The sequence below is a fragment of the Erpetoichthys calabaricus genome, chromosome 16 (genome assembly GCF_900747795.2).
Source record: "Erpetoichthys calabaricus chromosome 16, fErpCal1.3, whole genome shotgun sequence".
Lineage (NCBI taxonomy): Eukaryota > Metazoa > Chordata > Cladistia > Polypteriformes > Polypteridae > Erpetoichthys > Erpetoichthys calabaricus.
Genome location: NC_041409.2, coordinates 103259684 through 103272911, shown reverse-complemented (window position 1 = coordinate 103272911; position 13228 = coordinate 103259684). Strand labels below are relative to the sequence as shown.

Genomic DNA, 13228 nt, shown 5'->3' with positions numbered 1-13228 from the left:
CTCTCACCTTAATGGAAAGACAGGCTCATTTCCTGAGAAATGAGTGCCCTGGCATGTGTGCCCTCTCTGACGGCATCTCCAATTAAAGGTGCTGCATACTGTTGAAGATTAGAAGGTCCAACTGCTTATCAGGCAAGTGTCTTGCCGTGAGCTGGCACCCCATCTGGGGTTGGGGCCCAGTCTGTGCCAGCGCCGCCACAACAACTCTGCACTGGAATAGATGAGTTCAGGGGAGGAGGCTGCCATCCATCTTCTAAATGTTGGGGTCAATGAGAGCCAGCGGCAAACTGGGAACAAACCCTGGACCATCACGGGATGGAGGATTAAAACATGAACTGCCTGTGCCCTCAGCAAATGGCAAGGGCCTGGCCAGAGCACCTGGTCAGTCAGCCTGTACTGTACAGTATATAGCGCCAAGAGTGCTGAGCCGCTAACCACCATGTGTGCCCGTGATTATTAACCTGTTTCTCTTCATCCAAAGTGACTTCCAAAGGCAGCGCTTCAAACTGCCCGAGCTCCAGCAGCGCTCAAATGACTTGCTTACCGTCACTCAGTCACAGGTGACCCAGCGGCCTTCATTCTGGTGCCTCATCCACCTCATCATGTGGCATGTAACACCAGGATGGCGTCGCTTATGGAGAAGGAGCTAACATCCAAGTGATAGTTGAGGCATGACATACGTCAGAGGGCACCTGGCATTAATGGCCTCTGCAGCGCCCCCTGGAGCACCATGACGGAACCAGAGGGTGGTCCAGCAGCTCAGCTTTGACGAGCTATTCCAGGCAGCCCAGGCTAGTGCCCAAAACAGGTCTGCCTTTCCGGTTCATGTGCCGAGTATGTTGGCACTGCCTGTTCTGCCCCAACACCAAAGCACATGCCGACGGTCACAACTACAATTTGGCCCGATGCCAGTTTTTCCACAAATTTGAAAACAGATGGGATTTGGTGTGAGCCCCTAGAGCCACGTGGCATCTGTTTTTATTTGTTTGAGAGTCGACACACAATGTTTTATTATGCTGTGCCACCCACCTCAGGTCGGAGATTAAACGATCAGTTTGGGTGTCCACCCCAGGATGGAAGGTGGTGGAAATCAACGTGGAAAATACTACGGAATAGAACACCATAGTTGGACCACCCTGACTTGCCAGATTTAGAAACCGAGCTCAGCTGCTAAAACGTGAACACACAAAACTGGCATCCACAGGAAAAAAAAAAAAACACAACAGTGGGGATCCACATGTAGGTGTCACCACGCCACAGGGCACACATTCATGTAAACTGAAACACCGAGACCCGCGATACAAACACGAGACCCCAGCCTCGTCAGGTAGTCCTTCAATTCAGATGTATGTCTGGGTGCCCACCTTCCTCTTCCTGATATTTCCCACCACTCTCTTCATTGTGCTAACACTGTGAGTCCCTTGCCAGGCCCCCAATACTCCTCCTCCACACCCCTGTGGCTGCTCAAGCTGGAGGCCAGACTCAGAAATGTATGCTGGGTGAGCTGGCCAGGAGTGAAAACCTCCCTGAGTGGGTGGTCTCGAACCTGGATGAGGGGGCCTGTCAGGCGAATGCCACCAAAAAAACCCTGGTCAGAGTGCCCGACTCAACAGACCCATTCAGAGATGCCAGCTTGCCTAGCACACGTGTCTGTAAGAGGTGGGAGGAAAACCCACATGGCCACAAGGAGAACAAGCCAACTCCACCCAGGTGCGCAGATCTGCAAGGGGTCTATGCTTTTCAGGGTGGACTTTAGCAGCTCCAGTGCCAACAGGTCACATGGGGACTTGCGCCAACACCCTTGTCATCTCCAGTGGCCCACATTAGCCTTCTCCAAAGACATGCTACAAGGTGTACTGAGGACCATAAATGAACCCCCAACTGGCACCCTACCACTTTACACCAGCTGTCAGATAGCTGGTCAGAAAATGAATAGTCAAAAGCCAACAGAAGCCCACAGGATGTGCCCACCCTTATCTTAGGCAGACGGTTTAATAAACATCGCTGGAATGGCAGGGCTTTTCCAAACAATGCCACTCCTTTAACAGGAAAATGGTACTAGATGAGGCCCCAGATGACTGGCATCCCCTGGCAAGTAAACATTAACTTTCAAGTAATACTCAGAAGAATTTGCTTTAGAAAAAGAAAAAAAAAAAAAAAGTGTTTATAGCCCACCCGCCTTGAGCTGGTGCCATACACCCACGAATGGCTCCTCAACAGCGGCCAGGAGAGACTAGAAGATTATGGCCCCGGCAGCCACCTTAGGCATCCTTTAGGGCAGCGGACAACCTGGGTGCCCAGTGTGCTCGCAGTAAAAGGATTAGCAAGTGAATCAGCTCAAAGTCGTCTATGTGCCAATGCTCACTCAGGGCCTCGGGCACCACAAGCCATCGTTAATGCGACTTCTTCAATCAGTCAACTGGATGGCACACTGAGTGGGCGAAGGACACAAATCCATACAAATGCAGACCTTCAGATACTTGTGCAGTTGTGAACGGAGTGGACAGACTTGTCAGCTTACCTCTGGAAAACAAAGAGGTGCGGCAGCCCCCAAACTTGGCAGCCCCCAGGTGTGTTCAAACACTAAAATGATGGAGGACAAGCCAATGAAAACAGCTCCGCCACCCACATTCTCGGTCACTGCTTTAGTTTCGACGGAAATCTGCCTTCCGTTTGCAGCGCATTGAGTGAGTTCTGCAACTGCCTGGCGCCCCGTCCAGGGATGGTGCCAGACGCCAGGATTGACTCTGACCCCGTCTCCTGGCCTAGACTGTGTATTCTCGGTCCTTATTTATCCGGTAAATACCCCCCCCCCCCCCCCCCTGTGTGGGGCTGCCACACCTTTATCAATTTCCAAACCACCTGTCAATCAGGCGTCGGACTCCACTCTCCCAGCACAACAAGCATATGTCAGAAAGAAGGGAACGGACATTCCGGACGGGACGCCTAACAATCGACTCCTCAATCCCGGCATAACACGTCAACTCGACACTGAAGGCTCCCCCGGTCGGCATCAACACTTCTAGTCCTACACAGCATCTAAAGTGTCCGTTAAAAGGCCACGAACGAATTGACAACATGTGAGTAACCAGCCCGACGACTCCGCCCTTTAACGCAGTCCCTAAAATGCACCTTAATGCGCACACACCCCTTTATATGTATAGGGCGCGGTAAGAGTTAAAAAGGGGGCACGGCGCTGAGCTTGTGCTACTACGGCTGTCCCGACCCGAAGTCACGCCGGCGCCCGCTTTATGCGCTGCACACCTCGCTCTTCTTTCTGCCACACTTAAAAAGGCAGAGAGTCCCTGGAGCCCAACATGAATGCAAGTCAGGCAGCCGCCAGGGTAAAAGCCACCGGCACACACAAACGACACCACGCCGTGCCAGACAAACAGTCCGAGGGGCGTACGGGCTCGTCCTTGGCGCGGGTGCCGAGGAAAAGTGTGGCACCAGTTCGCCTGGCTGCTGGTAGAAAACGAAGCCAAGCGACTCGAGTATAAGTTGGAGCTCATCCCGAGAAAAGAAGGAGGATCGAGCAAAGTGGAGTTCAACGCGGAGCCGTGCAATCAAATCACAAGTCACATTCGAAATATTCAAGGGGTAATAAAACAGAACCTACCGGTCCTCGGACGGTGCGTTTCTCCCTTCACGTGCGAAAGAGCGACAGGATCAACACAAGTTCCGATCGTTTCGCTTACAACGCGTCCATCCGCTCCCACGGTGTACTAATCCTGTTATCTGGTTGGCTGCGACGGGGTCATCTCCGATTTAAATATATAAAAAAAAAAGAAATCCCCCCCCAAAAAATCTCCAAGCAGCGAGTGGCGGTGCAAGTGGAGAGCCGTTGCAGTCAGTCAGCCACCCAGCTGGACTCCGCGCGCGCAACTCGGCTCAACGCAGCGCAGCTCGGCGCGCCTCCGACAAGCCTGGTCACGTGGGAGCGCGAGACCCGCGTCTGCTCCACGTGTGCGCGCGCTGGCGCTTACAGAGCAAAGAAACAAACAAAAAAAAAGCTTCGAACTCAAAGACGGCGAGACGCGGACCTGAGAACATCTGCAGCCATCTGGCACAAGCCGCTGCTTTATTTTCCCCGGATAGCTTTGCTTTTTCTTCTTCTGAAAGCGAGCGTTACTGACCTGCCAAAAACAACCGAAAAATTCCGCCGTTAACGAGAAAGAAGTTGAGAGTGACAAATCCCCGAGAGCCGTCCAATTAACATTTATCTGCGCGGCCCCTTCGTGAAGGCAAAATGGAAATCAGCCTGTCTTCTTGCGTTGCAACTGCATGGCAATTAACTGCTATTTGGAGCTGTGTGATGTCTGAAGGGAGCTCCCATTTAATAGCCTCATTTGAATAGTTTTGCCTAAAAAAGACACACCATGACAGCTTCTTTATGCGTGCAGAACTCCAAGCCCCAGTGAGACCCCGTGACGCACTTCCGTTAGTGGCGCTATATGAGCTCCTGCCTAGGCTTTGTGTCCCCGATGATCACACTGGGGCTGCCCTGTTCCATCCATCTTGTAAATCCTCTTTATCCTGAGTAGTGCCATGGGGAGGCTGGCGCCTATCCCTGCCAGCATTGGGCACAAGGGAGGAACAGGGCACCAGGCCATCACAGGGTGAACACACACCTCCACCTCGTGTGCCCCTTTTGTAAAGTATCCGTTAACTCAGGTGACTTACAGCATCTGACATATAATTGCTTACATTTCTTTTTCAGTTGGACCACAGACAGGTGAAATGCCCCACTCGTGGTCACACAGTACCAGTAGTGGCAGCATTTGAACCCATAACCTCAGGGTTTGAAGTCCAAAGCCTTCCTTGCCCATTATGCCACCCTGCCTCTCTATTTCTGTATGAACTGCCAAGAGCTTCTCCATCCAGTTTCACAGCTGCAGCTAAACTATTTCAGGATTCCGGGGTGCAGCCTGTCCCAGTGTGGAGAAGGTGCAAGTCAATGGTAAGGCTCTTGTTTCCTTCCAATGGCCCATTGTAGACTTGCTAGTTAACTTTGTCATGTCACAAAGCACACATCACATGAGGCTGAACATGGCAGTGACATGAGTTCACACCAATGACCTGCACTGTCACCAGCTCCCAATCCAGCACAAGGGCTACTGGTGTAGAAAAGAAATTTGGGGGCCGACCAATGTAGGAATTGGAGGATGACAATATGTCTAAGCAGGTAAAAGGGGGTCCTACCCACTGCTAGAGAGTGGCCACTAAGTGTCTGTGTGAGCATTATCTGGATATGGTAATGAACAGAGGCAGATACTCTAAAGTGACAATCCGGCAAAAGGACAAGAAGGGCAAGCGCTGAGTCAAGGCAAGATCTCAAGGGAGGAAATGAACACAACCAAGGGGACAACACAACAAGCTCCACGCCATCTTGGGCTATGCTGACGTCTGATGAACGGACGCTGCATCCCATCTGAGGTGGGAAGTCAGAATTTCTGAGTTCCTAGTCGGAATTTTCAACTGGAATCCCCCCCCCCCCAACCCCAAGTTGGGTTTCCTACTCGTAAACTCGGGGCTGGTCTGTCAAATCCAAGTCTTCAGACTATGACTTCAGTCTAGAATGGCGAGTAGAGCACAAACCTCCGTGGAAGCTGCAGTATTCTACTCGTGCCTGTCTCTGTTCACTCCGTGCTATCTGATGGGGTTTGGACGCACATTTTTCGTTTTAATGGAGGTGTCCATATTGGTTTTCTGAATGTCAGTAAATGTAACGGTAAAAATACTGTAAATGGTGAAAGTCAAATACCTTTTCTGAAAGAGAGGAAAGTCTCCTCATGTTCTACTGAAAATTACCTTTGTTTCTTAAACAATACATTTCATTATTTTTTACAGCCAAGTTCTATAACATCAATATTGTTCTACCTTCAGAATACCATTTACTGATACACTGACAACATCACTATTAATGCTACACTGTAAACTGTTAACTAGCGAAGGTGAACAACTGAAGAATGTAAAACGGTAAAGCGCAGTCTCAGTAATGCCAAAGGGACCAAGTAGTGCCCTGCCTCTGAGCTCGTCTGATTGAGGAGATGGACACTATTTAAAGGTGTAACTGCTGGGCACTGACACAGGCAGGTGGCACTTCTGGCTCACCTTTGTTTCCATGCAGATTCTGGAAAACACAGCATTTCCCAGCAGCCCCTGTGGGAAGGCGGAGTATAGCAGCACAATAGTGCTACTGCCTGCTAGTGGACTGGAGGGATATACAGCGGCTCCTTCTGCAGCAGCCCCCCCACCCCGATCCACAAATCCAGCGCTATGATGCCCTGGCCAGGCTGTGTGCTGTGGTACATTTACCCAGGTCTGCTGTCTCCATTTATCATATCGTATCATCCCTTTAGAAAGGCGCACACACACACACACAGAGCAGATTCACAAAGTCTTCGGACCCTTCACTTCTGTCACATGCCACTCTGTTGAAGCCTTGTCCTTCCTTATTTCCCTCATCAAGCAACAACTCAATGCCTCAGAATGACAAAGCACAAACAGAATTTGAGGAATGTCTGAACATTGATCATAAGATAAAAAATGAAAAATCAAAGTGACTCAAGAATTCAGAGCCTCTGCTTTGGCTTTGGTACATGTTTGGAGTCTGTCTGTGGTCAGCTCAGTCAATTGGCACACACCTGTTTGTAGAAGACCCCACAGGTCATGAGGTAGAAGGAGTAACCTGCACAGCTTAGCGACATCATTGGGTCGAGGCAGACATCTAGTGGGGGCTGCGGCACTGAAGGATCCCAACAGCAAAGTGGCCTCCATAATTAAATCTGGGGTCTTGCTCTTTCTGAAGCGGACCAGTGAAGTCCAAGTCAGGATTTCATTTGCTTTAAGGCCTGTTCAGTCCTTTTGGCCATTTTGTGTCTGGTCCTGAAACTCAAGAATACTCTCAAACAAGAAAAGCCAAGTTTAAAGAGTCAGAAATGAGAACCGTAAAACCCCTTTACCCTACATCACAAAAGAGGTCTAAAGAAGATGAAGAATGGAAAGGCCGTTGGTCCAGATGACATGCCTGTAGAAGCATGGAGGTGTTCAGGAGAGATGGCACTGGAGTTTCTAACCAGATGGTTTAATGTTTTAACAATCATAAAATGCACTAAACAACACGTTCAAAAGGCCGAATATAAAAGGTGCCTCAATGAAGCAACTTAAAATGATCAAAATCCCAAATCTGAGCTCATATAGCAAAAAGCCTAAACTAGCAGGGTCCAAAAACCAAAGAATCAACATGAAAAGAAGCAAACAGAATCCAAAGGACATGAGTGGGAGTGAAATGGCAGCCAAGGGCGTCAGGAGGCCTGATCCCCTTAGGCTCAATGAACAGGACTGAGAAGCAATGGAGGAGACGTTACTAAAGGATAATTGGGATAAAGAAAAATGCTGAATGAAGAAACAAAAAGTAAGAAACGAACAAAAACACTTTCATTAGAAAACATATTTAAATAATAGAAAAAAAGACAGCAAAATAAACAAAGACTCCAAAGTCAGGGATGGATGAAACCTTCGCAAACCCGGAACAGTTGAAGCCGAGAGGATTCTTCTCAAGCTGGACCTATGAACACTTCCAGCACATCACTACTGCAAGTGGGAGACACTTCTGGGTCAGCCAGACCCTCCATATGACATGGGCACTGTCCTGGCCATCCACCGAAGAAGCCCTCTGATGTCCAATCAGGAGCTTTGCCAGGGGGATGCCGCCATCCAGCATGGCCCAGGAGGCCGTCTGCAACTGTTCATCCACCCTATCAGCTTCTCGTCTGGGAAAGGGAACACCAAGTATCCCGGCCAGGATGCCAATCCATACACGCCATCTAGGACAATATATATAGACAAAGATGTGCTGAAGTGAACCATATAAAGATGTAGAACAGGACTGTGGTATGGCGCATGTTGAGTTAGCATGGCATTGAGTGGTTTTCAGATAAACAGATGTGGTGTGCTTGGGCTCAGAGGGTGTGGGGTGCACACGGAGGCTTTAATAAATGATTGCTGGCAGAAGATGGTGCAGCAATCGGGAGGCACCTGCACCCTCACCATCACAATACTAATAAAAAGGGAGCCTGAGCAGAGCAGAGGGGCAGAAAGGAAACAGAAAAGACGAGTGCTTAAAGTGAAAGTGAAAGAGAAGGGCAGAGTCATGGAGGAGCCAGCGGGTATGAGGAGAGGAAGCAGGCAGTCGGATAAAACAGACCTAAAGAAGGCGTGTAGCTGGTGATTGAGGGGCAGGACACCCCAAGAGCAGAAGTGCTCAGAGTGGGCTCCCAGTTGAAGCCAAGGAACAGCATTGGGAAGAGAGGAGTAAGACTTGGTGCAGCTCCCTGACAAATGCCCAGGATTTGAGGTGGGCACCTGAGCCCAATTAATAGTCGACTTTGCGGACACCTTTTCGGGTTAAGCAGTTTTTAAAATGAAGAGCTGTAGCTCACGATTGATTTATGGATGGCACCTGCCAGTAGGTTTTAACTTTGTTTTTATGGATTGTTTTATTTATGGAGTTATAACTTCCACAGGTGGACCTGAGTTTATGGGTTTACTTATTTTTAATGGAAGACACACCACTGCACTTGTGGTGGATGACTGGCACCCGTACCCAGCCGGGATGCCCAGAGTATGGAAGGAGCAGGGGGGAGAGTATTTTCAGGACAGTTTCTCCCCCGGGCCGACAGAAGGCAGACCCCTTGGTCATGAGCATGGGAGCTCAACCATACTGGGGCCCGTGGCCACCGCCAGGGGGCACATGGGCTTTTACAGGGGCCTATTTGGAGTTCATTGGGCACCTGGAGTCAGTCACCACCACTCAATGGCCAGAGTCAGGAGGAAAAGGACAATGACTGAGGAGGAGTGGAGGTGGAGGGCCTGGCGTCAGAGAAGGGACTGGCGGCGTCGTGCTGTGCTGGTGATTTGTGTACTGTGTGCTGAACTGAAAATAAACCGGGGGGGGGGCGTGCTTAACCCGCGTTCTGCCTGTCTGAGTTGGGCGCCCAAGGCTTCACACACTATTTATTGTTGAGAATAAGAGTACTAGCATGTATGCGCCATCTCTTGTCGGTTATGTGTCCTCTCAGCCCTGGCTCTTCTCAGTTCACCACTATCGATGGTCCTGGGTTCAAGGAGTAAGGCAGCCGCAGCTAACCCGGACCAAAACAAGGAAGAACAAAAACAAACCTCAGAATATGAAGCCCAGCAGTCTCTGTAGGTCTTTAGGCAGTGGCCGAGGCCTCCATCTACACAGAAGGCTGGCTGGCCCACTTACTGTAGACAATGCAAAGTGCACACCAGCCTCGCACTTCCTTCTCTTTCTGTCTGGTACCACATACCTTAGGTGAGCCCGGAAGGTGACCCTGGGGTGTGCATGTTTGACAATATAAAAATATATTTAACTTATTCCTATATAAATATCTACTGTATGCACATAGGTGTGAGTGTGCTGTCACGTATGAGCATTTTGGTACCATTTTCAGTCTTTAAACTGGTAAGCAATACCACCCCAGACCTGTTGGTGGCACCATTGTTAATACTCTCTCCTTCCTCATCCACAGTCTGGAGGAGAACTGACGTCACTTCAGCGTCATCTTCTTGTCTGCCCTGTCCAGTTTCAACATGAAGCACCACCCTGACGACACTTCTTCATCTTTATTTCCTGCAGCTCTGGCTGTGGCTTTTGCAACTTGTGTGTTGTTTATTTTGCCTTTTTCCACTGACCTTCATTAAATGGAGTTGTCACGTCACAACCCCTCCCTTTGTGATCTTGAACCCATGTCAGTATATATATGTGTGTGTGTGTGTGTGTATAAGTACATACTCATTTCAATACTCTGTATATACTGTACATGCAGCCCTAAGCTGAATCAATCTGGCTCGCCTGCTGCACGTTGCATTTTATTCCCAGGTATCTCAAAGACAATGCTCTCGACTTTGGAGCGGCGTGGGTGCAGTGACGCCCACCCAACTCTGCCATGGCATGTCTTGCTTATGGGAGATGTGAACACAGAGGATCACAGCAGGTCAAGAAGACAAGCTCAGCTCAGCCCTGCCCGTCCACACGGGTTCAAGCAGGTCAGAAGTATATGGTGGGGTAAGGAGAGCCGCATAAGACCAAGGGCTAGAAACAAAAGGCATTGTGTGCAGATTTAAAAAATGAAAAACTGCCTTATTATCGTTTCCTTGTGCTCTTTTACTTTCTTTATCAAAATGTTTCCAAAACAGGCCAAACATGCAGAGCCTGATTGAAACCTCTTCCGTGTGGATTGTTTGAAGAAATAAGCCACTTGTATTAAATAGTTGAGATAATTGCTTCTGCCAGATCACTCGCCCGTATAAATTAAAGAGTTACTGAATGCCTTTCCTTTGTAGGTGCGAATTAATTCCCCTGTGAATGTTCAACCCCGGAACACTGGCCAGGAGAAGCAGGCAGGCAGGCAGGCACAGTGACGGCGATGGGCCTCGTCACAGCTTTGCTGCTGGAATTCGATGGTGGGCTTCTCTCTGGCTTCTCAAATCTCCTTCTGGCCTTTGGGCTGCAGTGTGAATCTGCTACTGGCCAGTCGGTGGCAGTGTTCCTCGCCATGCCTGCATGGGATTTCTCCCACTTTTTGGTTTTTCCTCACCTCATCCCACAGGTCATGCTGATTGGTGACAACATGTGAATCAGTGGACGTGTTTGAGCGGGTTTGCCCTGTCCTGCTCTGCTCTGGCTTGCCATTTAGGGTGGCTTCTTGTGTTGTGCCCAAATGCTGCTTGCTCCTTCTGAGCCTGCAGCACGAATGGGTGGATTTATGTAGGCAGCCAACACTTTCTTTGAAAGGCACAAAGCAATGCACATATAGATTTAATAATAGTCTCTTAACCTGGGCAAGGGCACCATAAAGTGGCACAGGGAGTGAACATGGGGCAGCACACTGACGATCAGATTGTCAGTTCACACGACTGTCATGTCATTGTGTAAGAGCAAATAGGCGACAGTCATAACAAGTTTGGAGTGTATACTGTATATCTACACAGAGCTGGGAATCGATGAAAAAATGAACTAATTAATCACTTCAATTAAGTAATTAATCGCAATTAATCACATCTAACATTAAAACAATTAATAAATAAATCATGAAGTAAATGAACACTGAATCACAAACTGAATGTACAATCAACACAAATGAATGGCAGAGTTTAAACTGAACTTTAACCAAATGCTGCTTGAGCAAGTGCAGCCTGAATTTAAATGACTTCCTAAAAGGCAAGTTGAGAAGAAGGCAGAAAGAGAATGAGATCAGATCGGCACAGCATAGGAGACACAGACATGTCAAAGTGAAAAACTAAATGATCTAAACCACTGCTGATGACTGATTTAAACGAAGCATCTCTTAAACGGGCATACGTTAAAACTTGTATTAAATACCATTATTGACTTGATAATTATACTCTGTATAAGTGTGCCACGGAAATAATAGTGTAGTGCCCCTGGGCCCAGACCTGAGGAAGCCACGCTCCCTAGGTGGTCGAGGATGGGACTCCCTGGAGAACCCGACAGAAAAGCAGCTCTGTGATGGCCGTTTTGCAGACACAGCACTCAGAGAGCACTTGAGCAGCCAGCAGACACTTCGGGGGTCCATCTGCCTGGGTGCATGATCAGCAGTGACTCTCGCAGAGCTGAGGGGCAGTGGGCATACAAGATGCCTTGGACCCCGGGTCAATGGAGCGAGGCAGACAGAGAGTGGGCAAAGGGATGAAGCAGCGGGGAAATGCGTCCAAAGTGCTCACTAAGTGCTGTGTCTGCCAACAGCTGCTCTTTTTTTACTGCCCCCTGCTTATGTGGTTGGTAGAATCGTGGTGTGCCTTGGGCTTTTTTGGGTTACAAAATGTGTGCCACCACAGAAGAATGCTTGGAAGACACTGCTGCACCTGCACCTCTGATCCCGAGATGCTAGAAAAGATCCCTGTAGCAGCCTGGCACTGTGCATTACTTGGATGGCTATATTGCATTCCTAGTGAAGATACTGCAAACTGGAAGAATGGGTAGGGATAATCATTACACTTCTGTTTCGTAGAATGTTGTCATTCTGTTAGGGCAGTCAGCACTCTGAGCTGGGTGGCAGAGTTAAGTACTGAGGTGCTAGAGACTTACTGTGGTTTTAGTGCCACTGTATTTAGCACTTATGTGGTATGACGCTGATTCAATCTTTATAGAGAAACATGAAATGAATACGAGAGAGAGAGAGAGAGAGAGAGAGAGAGAGCTTCATTTCTACCTATATAAATGCAAAGAATTACTAGGACTGATGCAAACCCCCCAACCCCACGTCTATGTCAGTAGGTATAAATCAAGACAATGAACACCAGTGCTATGTACTGACATATGGCACAAAATGTTAAACCTTTAAATGATAAACCTTGTAAAGGCTGTATATAAATATGTAGTGGATGTGTATGTAATTCACACTTAACTTCTTAGTATTGTGACACCCACAGCCAGTCACGGAGGAACAACACCAGCACACATTTCAGGAGTGGTCACCCTTTATTAATTGCCTTCTAATTATACGCCCACTGTGAGAGACGCCTTAAATTTGGTCGTACGCAGACTCATCTGACCCCTCGGCACTGTCTTCCGCTTCAGTGTTAGGGCCCAGAAGCACACCACTCTTTCACTCTCACTCCCGTGCTCTTTCTGCACACCGTGCTGCTCCTTCTTGTCCGTACCCGTTTCACCCCGTGTGATCCCACCAATGTTCCAGCACCTTCCACCCTCAAACCCATCTCTCACACTCCTTCCAACCTTTTTCCCAGGACCTCCTTTTCCTCTCACGGAGATGTTTCAATTTCATAAAGCACTGCTCAGTAGCTGTCCTGCCACACGGCCCTGTGCATCTCCAGCCTGATCACTGCAGTATTATTGTTCTATGAAAATGCTGGCCCTGGACACAACAATATTTTTTAACATGTTAAACGGGTCACATTCATCGCAAAAATGAAAAGTTTCCCAAGCCTTATATTATTTTTATATATTCATTTTTAAGGTGAATTGTGTTGTTATGGACAGTGCCAAGGTTTCATTTTTTTATATAGCGCCTTCCTGAAATGAACTTCGTCCCAAAGCAAGCACAGTCAGTCAGTGACAGAGTTTGAACCTGTGACCCTGTAGCTTCAGATTACACCCTACCCTACACCCTGGGACCACCAGTCCACTTCACTTCACTGGCACTTCTTGTGATGGACG

At 48.6% G+C, this 13228-nt stretch overlaps 2 protein-coding genes across 3 annotated transcripts in view; one reads left to right on the top strand and one right to left on the bottom strand.

Annotated features, from left to right (window-relative positions):
- The window catches only part of stxbp6 (syntaxin binding protein 6 (amisyn)), an 89711-nt gene extending 85768 nt beyond the window's left edge, over positions 1 to 3943 (bottom strand). The window contains exon 1 of one of the 2 annotated variants that reach the window (XM_051919994.1): positions 3620 to 3943. The gene's annotated coding sequence lies outside the window, so the exon portion shown is untranslated. The remainder of the gene's footprint in view (positions 1 to 3619) is intronic. The other variant, XM_028821899.2, reaches the window with a different exon arrangement.
- aqr (aquarius intron-binding spliceosomal factor) overlaps positions 1 to 13228 on the top strand; it is an 869120-nt gene that overhangs the window by 345017 nt on the left and 510875 nt on the right. The gene's annotated exons all lie outside the window — the stretch shown is intronic.